Here is an 11,462-nt window from a genome sequence, read left to right as displayed (position 1 = left end):
GGGAGCCGCGAGCTCCCCGGCAGTTGGAGGGGGCGGGGCAAGCGCGTTCCCGGCGGCCCGCGGGGCCTGGCCTCGGGTCTCCTAATGAGGGTCCCTCATAACTTCGGATCCGGAGCTGTGCAGGGACCCAGGGGACCAGCAGACGAGCAGAGGCAGACCGGTCAGATTCCTTTCTGTACACTGGTGTCATCATTCACCTTTTATTGAGCAACCACAGGGCAAGTCACGTTGCGACTTACTGAAAATACAAAAAATAAAACAGTAATATCTTACCCTCCGGAAACTTGCGTTTTCCTGAGTTTTCTTTTTTAAACACATACTGTACGAAGCGAGAGAAATTTGGGTGTGAAGGAAGAGGAAAGTAATTCGAGGGAAGAGTAAGGTTCTCGAAAAGCTGCCCTGTGACAGCTAGGTGAGATCTGAAAGCTAGATGAGAGATGGAGGAAGGTGTAGTATTTTGCTGGACCACAAAGTGAGAAGTGTGGTTGGCAAACAAGGTATGTCCTTAAATGTCAGTAAAACCAGGCTATTTGTCTCCTGGCTTTAAGTTCTTGATCAGTCACTCCATTGTGCTCAAATTCTTAAGATTAAAATCTATACTCCCTCACTGATGAACTGGGTTGACTTTTAGAGAAGCGAAAGGTCAATGGAGGTGCAAACAGCAAAATTAAGAAGCAGACAGTGAGAAAAGACTGGAGATAGGAAAGATCGCAATGTGTTCGCTGGTGCACAAAAAAAAGTAGTGAAGGTTGAAGGCAGCAGAAGCAGAAACCCACGTGGGAAAAGACGTTAGCAGCAGAAGAGGGTGGTTGTCAGCTCCACCTGGAAAGGTAACAAAGAGTGTTTGTCAAAGGGAAGGAGGAATTAATGGAAGATTTGAGGTTACAAAGAGAACTAGGAAAAGATTAGTTTTGGTAAACACACACACACACACACACACGCACGCGCACACACACAGTACGTTAAATTTGGCAGATTTGACAGATCTGCCAATACCAGCAAAATCGGAAAAATAGGAGTTTTAACAACTGCATGGGAGTATGTACTGCAAAGGGAACTCACTTTGATTTTTCTTTACTGAATATTTAACCATTTGTTGTTTTGGTTTGTTTTTGGTTTTGCTTGCTCTATATCAAGCATTGTGGCAGGTGTTAGAGGCACTACCCTAAATACCTGAAGTGCTTAAAAGGTAATAAAATGTTAGTAAATGTCTACATTTCAGTACTTATCAAGAAACAAACTTGTTAATATAAGTGCCACATATGATTTTCTAAGCAAACATTTCTTATAGAGAAGTGTTTTTAGATCTCTAGCACATTCTCTGGGTAAGCACCAGCAGTTCTTTCTATACTTTTTATAGGTTTCCTTATTCTTGCAGTTACGGAGTTGTGAATTTAAAAGCAGAACTTGGCTGTTACTTCCCAAAAGTCGAGTACATTTTATTAGTCTTAAGTTTCACAACATATGTGTTTTATCCCTGTACTTACAAAATACTTAATGTAAAGTAATCCTTACAACATTTCTAAGACATTATGTCTATGCCAGTATCATTGTGGGTCATAATTAAATCCATTATTAATATCAGTAAGGCAACACAGAAAAATACCAGTGATATTCTTAAGAAGGTACATCAAGCATTTTACATTTTAAAAGAGATTAATTCCAACAGAAAAGAATTTATCATGCCAGATTCTACAAGTAACCTGAAATTTGTTTCATTTCAAAACTGTAAAAATAATCTTGGTCACATGTGCCTAGACCTGGCCTAAAGACATTTTTTTTAATCTACAGGAAATTAAATAGTGATCTCACAAAAATAAGTTTTATTTATATTTTAAATGGACTCATTGTATTTGCCCCCGGTCAGTGTATAGGTTATTGTGTAGTGTAATGGAATGGGGTATAGCAGAAGAAAAAAAGGGGGTGAAATGAGGGAACACTTTGAATTGGTAAGAAGGAAAGGCAAAATTCAAGAAGATTATATATGAAAATCCCAACTTTTCCTGGCTTGTAAAAGTGGTCCATAAAATTACATATTTACTATTCATAAAATGAATCCAAATTACAAAGTGTACTTCATTTATTAAGAAGCAAAATTGAACATCTGAAGATTTTGACGAAACCTATTGGAAGCAAATGTGAGTTTAAAAACATATGAAATTAATTTTTTATAAATCAGATTGCTCAGCAGCAGCACTGTTGACATTTTGAGCTGAACAGTTCTTACTAGAAAACTATCTTGTGTATTATAGGTAGTATAGCAGCACCCCAGCACTACATGCCAGTAACATATACACACGTGTATCTGCACACGCAAACCAACTGACAATCAAAAATATCTAAATATTGACAAATGTACTCAGGATAAGGTGGGAAGCACGAAGTCACCTCAAGTTAATGATGAACAAATGCTTTCCTCAGAAGTATGTGTCTCTATTAATATGAACTTTATAGGCCTGTCACTAACATTAATCATCAGGTTAAAATACTCTCATAATCCTTCTTAGTCTCAGCTTCCTCAACCAAATGGCAATGTCCTGAAATTCGCCATCATAAATGCAATCCTAGCCACTTATTTCCTGCAATACTGCTTTCTATCCACTGAGTGGCATGCCATTCACTGTAGGAAATCCTAAGAATAACCTTTTCAAGGACCAGGAAGAATCCATAATTAGGAAGTTTCATAATAAAAGTTAAATCACATCTCTAAACTTTAATATTCTTGTATGGCATTTCTGTAAAGTTACTTTGATAGGCACTTGATAATTGCACTGTATCAGATTATATTATAATAATGTATGACGTGTAAGACAAAATATGTGTATTTTGAATTCAACTTTTTTTAATGTTCAGGATTATCAAGGAATTAACTGCAGAGCAACAATTCCCCTCAAAATATCCATGTCATTCAGTTCAATCAATATAGTGAGATATTGGCTCCTGAGGTTTAGTGATAAACTAACCCAAATAAATATATACTAAACTCTTTAGATTTAGCAAGTATGTAATAATAGTTCTATTGACATTGTGTCCTGGAAAATATGGGTTTTCTTGTTTATTTGTTATACTGGAAATTAATATCTCTTTCTATAAATATCATTTATACCTCTAATATCAACTGTTAAACTAAAAATAGTCTCCATACACAACAAGTAGAAATTTACCTAATTAAAACCTGATGTTATCAAAGGGAATAGCTCTACTTTTCATTAATGGAAGGACTGCCAAAGCTGCAGTCATTCAGTAATGCCAAAGTTGCCAGTTGTTTGTGGTTACAATTTGTCCAGTGTGACAGGTGCCATAAAGTCATAGAATATTGGAATTTTGAAAGCTGAGTGGATGCTTTAAAAACAAAAAGTACCTTGGAGTACAAGCAACTTAAGCAAGTAAGAAATTTACTGAAAGGCTACCAGGGAATCTTATGAAAATGAAGAAGAGTTGAACAGTCAAGCCCCCAAAAGAGCAAGAAGCAGGGCATTTCTGAGGCCAGCAACAGGTGAGTATAGACTTTTCTCAGTGACAGGTAATATTGCCAACATCCCTCAACCTCTGGGTTCCCCTATTCCATACTGCCAGGGTAGACCACCTACCCTAGCATGGGAAATGTGTCCTTTCCTGGTTATGGGAGGCTGGGCCACATGATTCAGATTTTACATATCACTGTGTAACGGAGGCTATTTCCTGAGAAGAGAGGGAACCACACAGCCATCTCAAGAGGTATTTATTATAATCATTTTTCTTTATCTTGTCTACTTTAAAGTAGGAAGCTATGGCTAGAGAGAGGTACAAAGGTAGCCCATAGACTAGACAGACTAGAATTTACTATTTTGATTCAATCAGTTTCCTCTAAGTACTGGATTTTCTCCTGTTGAACACAACCTAAATACTGTACTTCTAAAGTTTTCCTTTAGAAAATCCAAAATCTCTGTGGCAATGAAAAGTCTTCCCACCAGAGAAGACCTATTAGTAATCACAAAGTTACACCATTCTGTCCTTTAACATTACCTCAGCAGATTCCATTACTTTCTCATCGTTTATTATATTTTTTAGAAGAAGAAAAGAAAACAAACAGTTTAGCACAGTTGTTGCAGAATTCTGAGATACAAATGGGCATCAGGAAGATTTATTTAAGGTGTATACACCAGCTCAGCGGACTTTGATTTCAAAATGGCTGAGCATTGAACAAAGAGAAGTTTCAGCTTTTATGCATTTTGTTGAAGGAAGTAGTTTTTCTAGTGATAACAGCTAGTGAGTTTACCAGAACAGGACAAGGGCAGACAGTTTTGTAACTTTGCCTTGAAAGAAGATAGTGTCATACAAGAACAGAGTGTCATAAACTTTGCTTACAGGACATAGTTGTTAATTTTATCTGTACCAAAATAAAGAGTTACAGCTACAGGGGAGAGGGTGGAGGTAAGGGGGGCTGCCTAAGGCGGGGAAGGACTTGTTTTTCTTTCAGTCCTGCATCCCAGGTAAAGTGTTGTTCTTCCAGCTGATTCAGGACTTCTCACCTCAGATCTGCTCTGCCTGTTCCAGAGACTTTCAATGAGAGAAAGGGATATAATGGAATCTTTCAACCCTTCCTCATCTTCCGTCTCTTCCATCTTCTGTCCTTTGCTGTCAGGCCATTAAGTGGTTTGGGGTAGGAGGATTCTAGTTGAGGGAAGAAACTACTTGGAAAGCATTGACTATACTTTTTGATTTGGGCCTATGGTTTTATTGGAGAAAATATTTTAGTTATTAGTCACTTTCCTTGTCGTCAAGACATAATACCCAACACCCACAACTTAAAGGAGGAAAGGTTAATTTCGACTTATATTTTCAGTCCAAGGGCAAAAGCGCATGGTGGAAGACCCTGACCCAGAGTAAAGCTGCTTCCATCAGGGTGGTTAGGAAGCAAAGAGAGAAGGGAGGAGCCAGGGATGAGAATATACCCTTCCTTATCACACTCGCTGTGACCCACCTCCAACCAGGCCCCACTTCAAGATAGCTGTAGCACCCCATAATCTAATCACTTTCCCAAAACCCCACCTCTGAATACATGAGGCTATCGGGGAACATTCCAAACCTAAACTGCAACCACTATTGCTATCTTTTTTTTTTTAATGGTAGGCACCCAGTCTAACTCATTCATGGGGTACACTGTGGGCTCCCCAGTCATGCTTTAAGATTTTTGTAATCCACAGTATAGCAGATTCTATCAGAGGACTAACCCTACATGCATATGGAACTCTGCATATTAGGATAAAGCATTAAATATTGTCTATCCAGACTCTCAGCAGAGTTGCCATGTGTTAAAATGGCAAATAAAACTAAAGGGAAGGTCTATTGACATGCTTCTGAAAATTTCCTTGGTGTAAAAAAAAAGCTATGGGGAATGTTTTTAAAAACAGGAGAACTTCTTATAAGTATTATGCTTATCTAAGAAGGAGATAATTTCCCAAAGTTATTTAACCTTGGAAACCTGTATTCCCCCTCTGAGCAACTGGTAGAACTAGAAATGCAGCATGGAAAATCCTGTGTAAAGCTTTCCTATCTTATTATTTCAGCTGGACTTTCAGGCTATTTACAGTGTTCATTCACTCCATAAATATGTATCTCATCTTTCAGATGGAGCTCATCACATCATGATAGCAAAGGCTTTTTCCTCCAACTCTTCAGCTATCTCTCCTTTAGGCTTGCCCAGCCATTAGCAACGTATCAAATTCTGTTCTTGGCTACACCAGAGAGTGCATTTGAGAAACTTGCTCATCTCAGAAGGTAGTGTACAACTGTGGTAAAGTAGAATATACAGTTCCATCGGGAGTCAAAGAGTCTACCTATTGTGTAACCTTATAGAAGGTAGTTGCCAAATCTTTATAACCCCGTGTCTTCGTTCTTAACAAAGGAATAACAGTGCTGTTTTACAGTGTTGTTTTCAAAATTAAGGGCTTATGCAGAGAAATTGTTTGACACAGTACCTGCTACATGACAAGAGCTTGATGAATCTTAGCTATTATTCTTCATTTATAATAACCCAGGTTTCACAGAAAGAATTTAGAAATTCCCTTCCTTCTGCTTTCTAACTACAGTACTAACATCATAGAGATTATATGGCTTTTAGAGGCATGCTGGGTAGAAGTGATTGCATTGAAGCTAGCTGTCCTGTCGTAAGTACTGACTCATCCACTTGCTAGCTGAATTACCTTAGGCAAGTTTCTCTGTTTATTTTCTCATTTTTTAAATGGCAGAAATAATGTTCTGGATCTCATAGATTTAGTGAAGGTTAAGCAATTAGTACATATAAATGACAGTAAATAAATATGATTAATCACAATTTATCTAATATCATAAAGAGATTCTGAATAATTTTCTCTTGTCATGAACAGAATTCAATGTAGACTGATTTTATGAAACATATCTACATAGGGCCAGGGATTTGGCTCAGTGTTTCCGCCATCTGCCTCGCAAGCAGAAGAACCCTAGTTCAACCCCTGGTACCCACCCCCCCAAAAAAGAAAAAAAATATCTAACATAAAAAGATTTAAAATTGCCCTCTTTGACCTAATTGAAATAATCAAAATCAGTGGGGTACCGACAGACCTAAGAAGTTTGGTAAAATAGTCTGTAGCACTTTAAGAAAAGATATGAGAAATTTTTCTTCATTGTTTTTTCTTCTAGTTTTCTGATTTTTTAAAATTCTTATTTTTTTTTTAGTGTATGCCCACATAGAAGTAGCAACAGTGGTTCTCCTAATACAGAGAGATGTCACTATTGCTTTGACTAAAGCCATGTTCTTGAGCTTTCCTAGGAGTTCCTTTTTACATTACTTCGGCTAAAAGTCATTCATATTGAAATTAACTCAGTATAGAAAAATCTTTGACAGGATCTCTGATCCTTTAAGTTCACCCAAGTTTGAAATGCCAAAGTAAAAACTGGGCTAGCCAAGCATATTCTAAATAAAGGAATGTTCCCTACCAGACCGCAGTTAGGACAGGCAACTAGGCCAACAGCTGTTGCAAATCCATAACCAGAAGAGAAGTTAGATAAAATTAGACAGGGATGTAGACACTGGCTCATTAGAGTGAGTGGTTGGCAAGTTTGGTCAATTAGATCACAACTGAGACCAAAAAGTCCAACCTAATGACCAATGAGATACGTAGTCTTCTGGTTTAAGTGGAACAAAGTCAAACGTTGTCAAGTAAAAGGTCAGGTAAGAAAAAAATCAAGCAAATAAAGCAAGAAAATACCTAAGGACAAAGGCTGGATGACTAGCTATATAAAACTGCTGATGTTAACACTTGGATTTCTCTTAGGTGAAGAGTTGCACAAAAAAGATTTGATATCCATAGATACCTTCTCACAAAAAGCTTAACTACGGAAGAAAAAAATTATAAATAAGATTATATTAAAATTTTAAATTCTGGTTATTAGAAGACACTATTAATGGAGTAAAAGACAAGTACAAAGTGGAAATATATACATATACATATATATATGTTATAGAATTCATATAATATCATATATACATAGTATACCTATATTATCTCCAACAAAGAACTCATGCAGAAAATACAAAACATATAAATCAATAAAATACAATCAATTTTTAAAAGAAAATTCAGAACAACAATGTGTAAATACCTTGACAGGCAATTCACAAAAGAGGATATCCATGGGCTGAGGACTTAGCTCAGTGGTTCTGCCGCCTGCCTCGCCAGCAAAAGGTCCAAGTTTGATCCCCGGTACCATAAAAAAAAAAAAGGAGGATATTCAGGCTGGCAGTGTAGGTCAGTACTAGAATGCATCCTTAGGATGCATAAGGCCCTGGGCTGAAAAAAATTTTAAAAAGAGATCCAAATAAGCAATAAACATATGAAGAAGTGCTCACCTTAAATAGTCATCATAGCAATGTAATTTGAGCCGGGGATTTAGCTCAGTGGTCCTGCCACCTGCCTCGCAAGCACGAGGACCCAAGTTCGATCCCCGGTAAAAAAAAAAAAAAAAAAAAAAAAGAAAGAAAGAAATGTAATTTGAAAGTGCAATAAGATAAATTCCTCAAATATCTAAAAGAGAAAAGATACAATCAAGTACTGGTGCCATGTAAAGCAAATCAAACTCCTTGCACTGTTGTTGAGAGTATAAATAGGTACAGTCACTCTTGAAAACTAGTGATATCTGCTAAAGAGGAACATTTACATATCTTCGTATCTAAAAATTTCATCCCTAAAAGTGTATATATGTTCACCATAAACAGGTCGATGTGTTCATAGCTGTATTGTTATAACAGCCCCTCACAGAAAATGACCCAGATGTTCATCAAAAGTAATATGGATGAGTAAATTGTGGTGTAGACTTACAACGTATATGTACAACATTCTAAAACTGAATGAAAAAATGGTACCTGTACCAACAGCAATGAATCTCACAAGTTTAATGTTGAAATCTATAAGGCAAATATATATAGATATCTATATATATAGAGAGAGATGAATTATACATTCTTGCATGATTTCATTAATATAGAGTTCACAACAGGTAAAACTAATCTTTGGATCTGGAAATCAGCATAGTAAGTGCTCCTGGAGGCAGGAAGAAGGATTTCATTCTGGAGCTTTGGATTCTGTTTCATGACATTGGTGTGTTCATTTTGTGAAAATTCATAGTTACATTTTTACAACTATATGTGTTTCTTTCATATATATGTTTATAATTCAATATACATGTATTTGAATTAATTCAATTTTATATTTCCTTTTTTTTTTTTTTGGTACCAGGGATCAAACTCAGGTCTTCGTGCTGGTGAGGCAGGCGACAGAACCACTGAGCTAAATCCCTGGCCCTCAATTTTATATTTCAATAAAAGGAGGGGAAATTTGATCTAAGGAATTTGCTAAGCACGTTGGGACTTGCCTGATAGGCAATCTTCTTTTTGAGATAGAGCCAGGCTGGTCTTTAACTCATTGTGTAGCCCAGGCTGGCCTCGAACTCAAGGCAGTTCTGTCTTAGACTGCCATGTGTGAGAATACAGGCATGTGCCACCACACGCAGTGTGGTAGACAATCTTGTCTGCTTAAATTTTCTGTCTATCCAGAAGAGGTCTGAGAATAACAAGGTAAATCATGGATAAGAGCCTATCTTAATTCATGTGTGTTTGTAATCCAGTTAAATGCATTGCTACGCTGTGGGCTCAGTTGGAATTTCTAGATACAAGAGCTAAACTGCAGCAAGTTTAATTCTATATTCCCCTGGTGTTTCTCTCTCAAAGAATTTCCTTCAGAGAAGATGAGGTTAATTATAATCATCCTAGAGTTCGTCTCTAGGTGCAGTAATCTAAGACTTTAAGAGAGATAGGTTGTCAATTACTTTTTTTTTTTTTTTTTAACTCAGAGAGAGCTGCTTACAAAGTAGATCAGGAGTCGCAGATTCCATATCTGTAAACTGTGTGGCCCCTCAGTTATAAGCTTTTGCCTATGACAAGGGCCTGCCTCTTCTGCTTTCAGGTAAGTAGGGTTAAGATTCTTATCAGGTGTTGCTGCTTTTACAAACATATAATTTGGGCTTCAGACATGCTTGGAAGTGCCTGTCCAGGAGGTAATATGTGTCATCCCACAAGAACTCAAGGCTGGTTGGAAACAAAGGTACCTAAATTCAGGCCCAAAATTCACTGAATGGCTGTTCTGCACTGTCTGCCAGATTTCCAGGGCAGCAAGGGTAGAGATGAGAACCTATTCACTGGAGACTGTCATTCAAGAAAACTGAAATGGCTCTAGTTTCTCATTGTTTATGGCTGAGTAGTACTCCATTTTATAGAAAAACCACATCTTTATCCAATCTCCTGTTGATGGGCATTTCCAAGTCTTAGCATTACAGACTGTGCCACTATAAACATGGGTGCACATATACCACTTTGCTATGATTTTTTTAGTTCTTTTGGAAAGATACCCAGCAGAGGGATAGCTGGGTCAAATGGGACCTCTAGTCCCAGCTCTTTGCGGTATCTCCATATTGATTTCCACAGTGGTTGCACCAGTCTGTATTCCCATCAACAATGGAGAAGGGTTCCTTTCTCCCCACAGCCCAGTCAGCATTTGTTATTAGTTGATTTCTTGATAGCAGCCCTTCTTTGTGGGGTGAGGTGGAATCTTAGTGTTGTTTTCATCTGCATCTCTTGAATGACCGATGATGTTGAATATTTTTTCATATATTTATTTGCTGCTTTTATTTCTTTGTCTGAGAAATGTCTGTTCATTTCAGATGCCCATTGTCGGACTGGGTCTTTAAATTTGGGGGTCTGATTTTTTTTTTTAGTTCTTTATATATTCTAGATAGTAGTCCTTTGTCTAAAGAGTAGCCGGTAAAATTTTTTTCCCACATTGTAGACTGTCTCTTAGCTCTGTTGGTGCATTCTCTTACAGTGCAAAACTTTTAATACAATGAGATCCCAGTTGATGATTGTGCAAGTTTTCCTGCTGCTAAGGATTTGTCCATAAAGGCTTTTCCAATGCCAATGTCTTCAAGAGTTGTACCTAATTTATTTTCCAGTAAGTTTTGCATTTCTGTTTTGACATTTAGATCTTTAATCCAGTTTAACTTTAGCTTAGTGCATGGTGAAAGATACAGGTCTAGTTTTACAGTTTGGCAAGTTGATATCCAACACCATTTATTAAAGAGGCTATCTTTCCTCCAGTGAAGATGGTTGACTCCTATGTCAAAGATGTGGTAACTGAGTAGGTCTAGTGTTGTTTCTGCATCTTGTAATCTATTCCATTGATTCTTGGGTCCATGCTGTTTTTATCACAGTGGCTCTGTAGTAGAGTTTCAAGTTGGGAATTGTGATACCCTCTGTCATGTCTCTGTTGCCTAGGATGGCTTTTGCTATTCTAGGTCTCTTATGGTTCCAAATGAATTTTTGGATTGTTTTCTCAAGTTCTGCGAAATATACTGTTGGGATTTCAATCGTGATCACATTGAATCTGTATAGCAGTTTTGGAAGTATGGCCATTTTCACTATTCTTGCTACCCAGGAGCAGGGGATGCACATGGAGGCTATACTCTTAAATGAAATAAGTAGGACACACTTGAGTAAATATTGCAGAGTTTTCTGGTGTGAAAAACTAAAAGTGTAAATCAGGTTAAAATGGTATAATTGATAGTGCGAAATAGGAAGAAAATGTTTAAAGGGAAGTGGAGGGGAAAGGAAATAAGGAAAAAATGGAGACAAAGTCTTTGTAAGTAGGGAAGGGTTAAGGGAGTGAAGGGAGGGCAGGGGTATGGGGAAAAAACAAGAACCAAGACATATCATGTAACGGTGAAAGATCCCAATAATAAATGTAATTGTATTGTTTGCTTTAAATGTACCAATAAACTCAATGGGAAAAGAAAAGAAAAGTGAAATGGCAACTAGTTCAACAGTTATAAGAAAAGATGATCACTACCATTACTGTCTACGTTGTGCTCTTGGGGATATTTGTGAGGAAATT

At 37.3% G+C, this 11,462-nt stretch overlaps 1 protein-coding gene across 1 annotated transcript in view; it reads right to left on the bottom strand.

Moving 5' to 3' along the window:
• Window positions 1–7,644, bottom strand: part of Tmem38b (transmembrane protein 38B) — a 50,607-nt gene extending 42,963 nt beyond the window's left edge. Inside the window, exon 1 of the mRNA XM_010619700.3 lies at window positions 7,624–7,644. The gene's annotated coding sequence lies outside the window, so the exon portion shown is untranslated. The remainder of the gene's footprint in view (window positions 1–7,623) is intronic.
• Window positions 7,645–11,462: the final 3,818 nt, after the last annotated feature.

This window comes from Fukomys damarensis, unplaced genomic scaffold, assembly GCF_012274545.1.
Source record: "Fukomys damarensis isolate Sample0158 unplaced genomic scaffold, DMR_v1.0_HiC HiC_scaffold_36, whole genome shotgun sequence".
NCBI lineage: Eukaryota > Metazoa > Chordata > Mammalia > Rodentia > Bathyergidae > Fukomys > Fukomys damarensis.
Note: the sequence above shows the minus strand (reverse complement) of the source record. Positions and strands in the feature narration are given on the sequence as shown.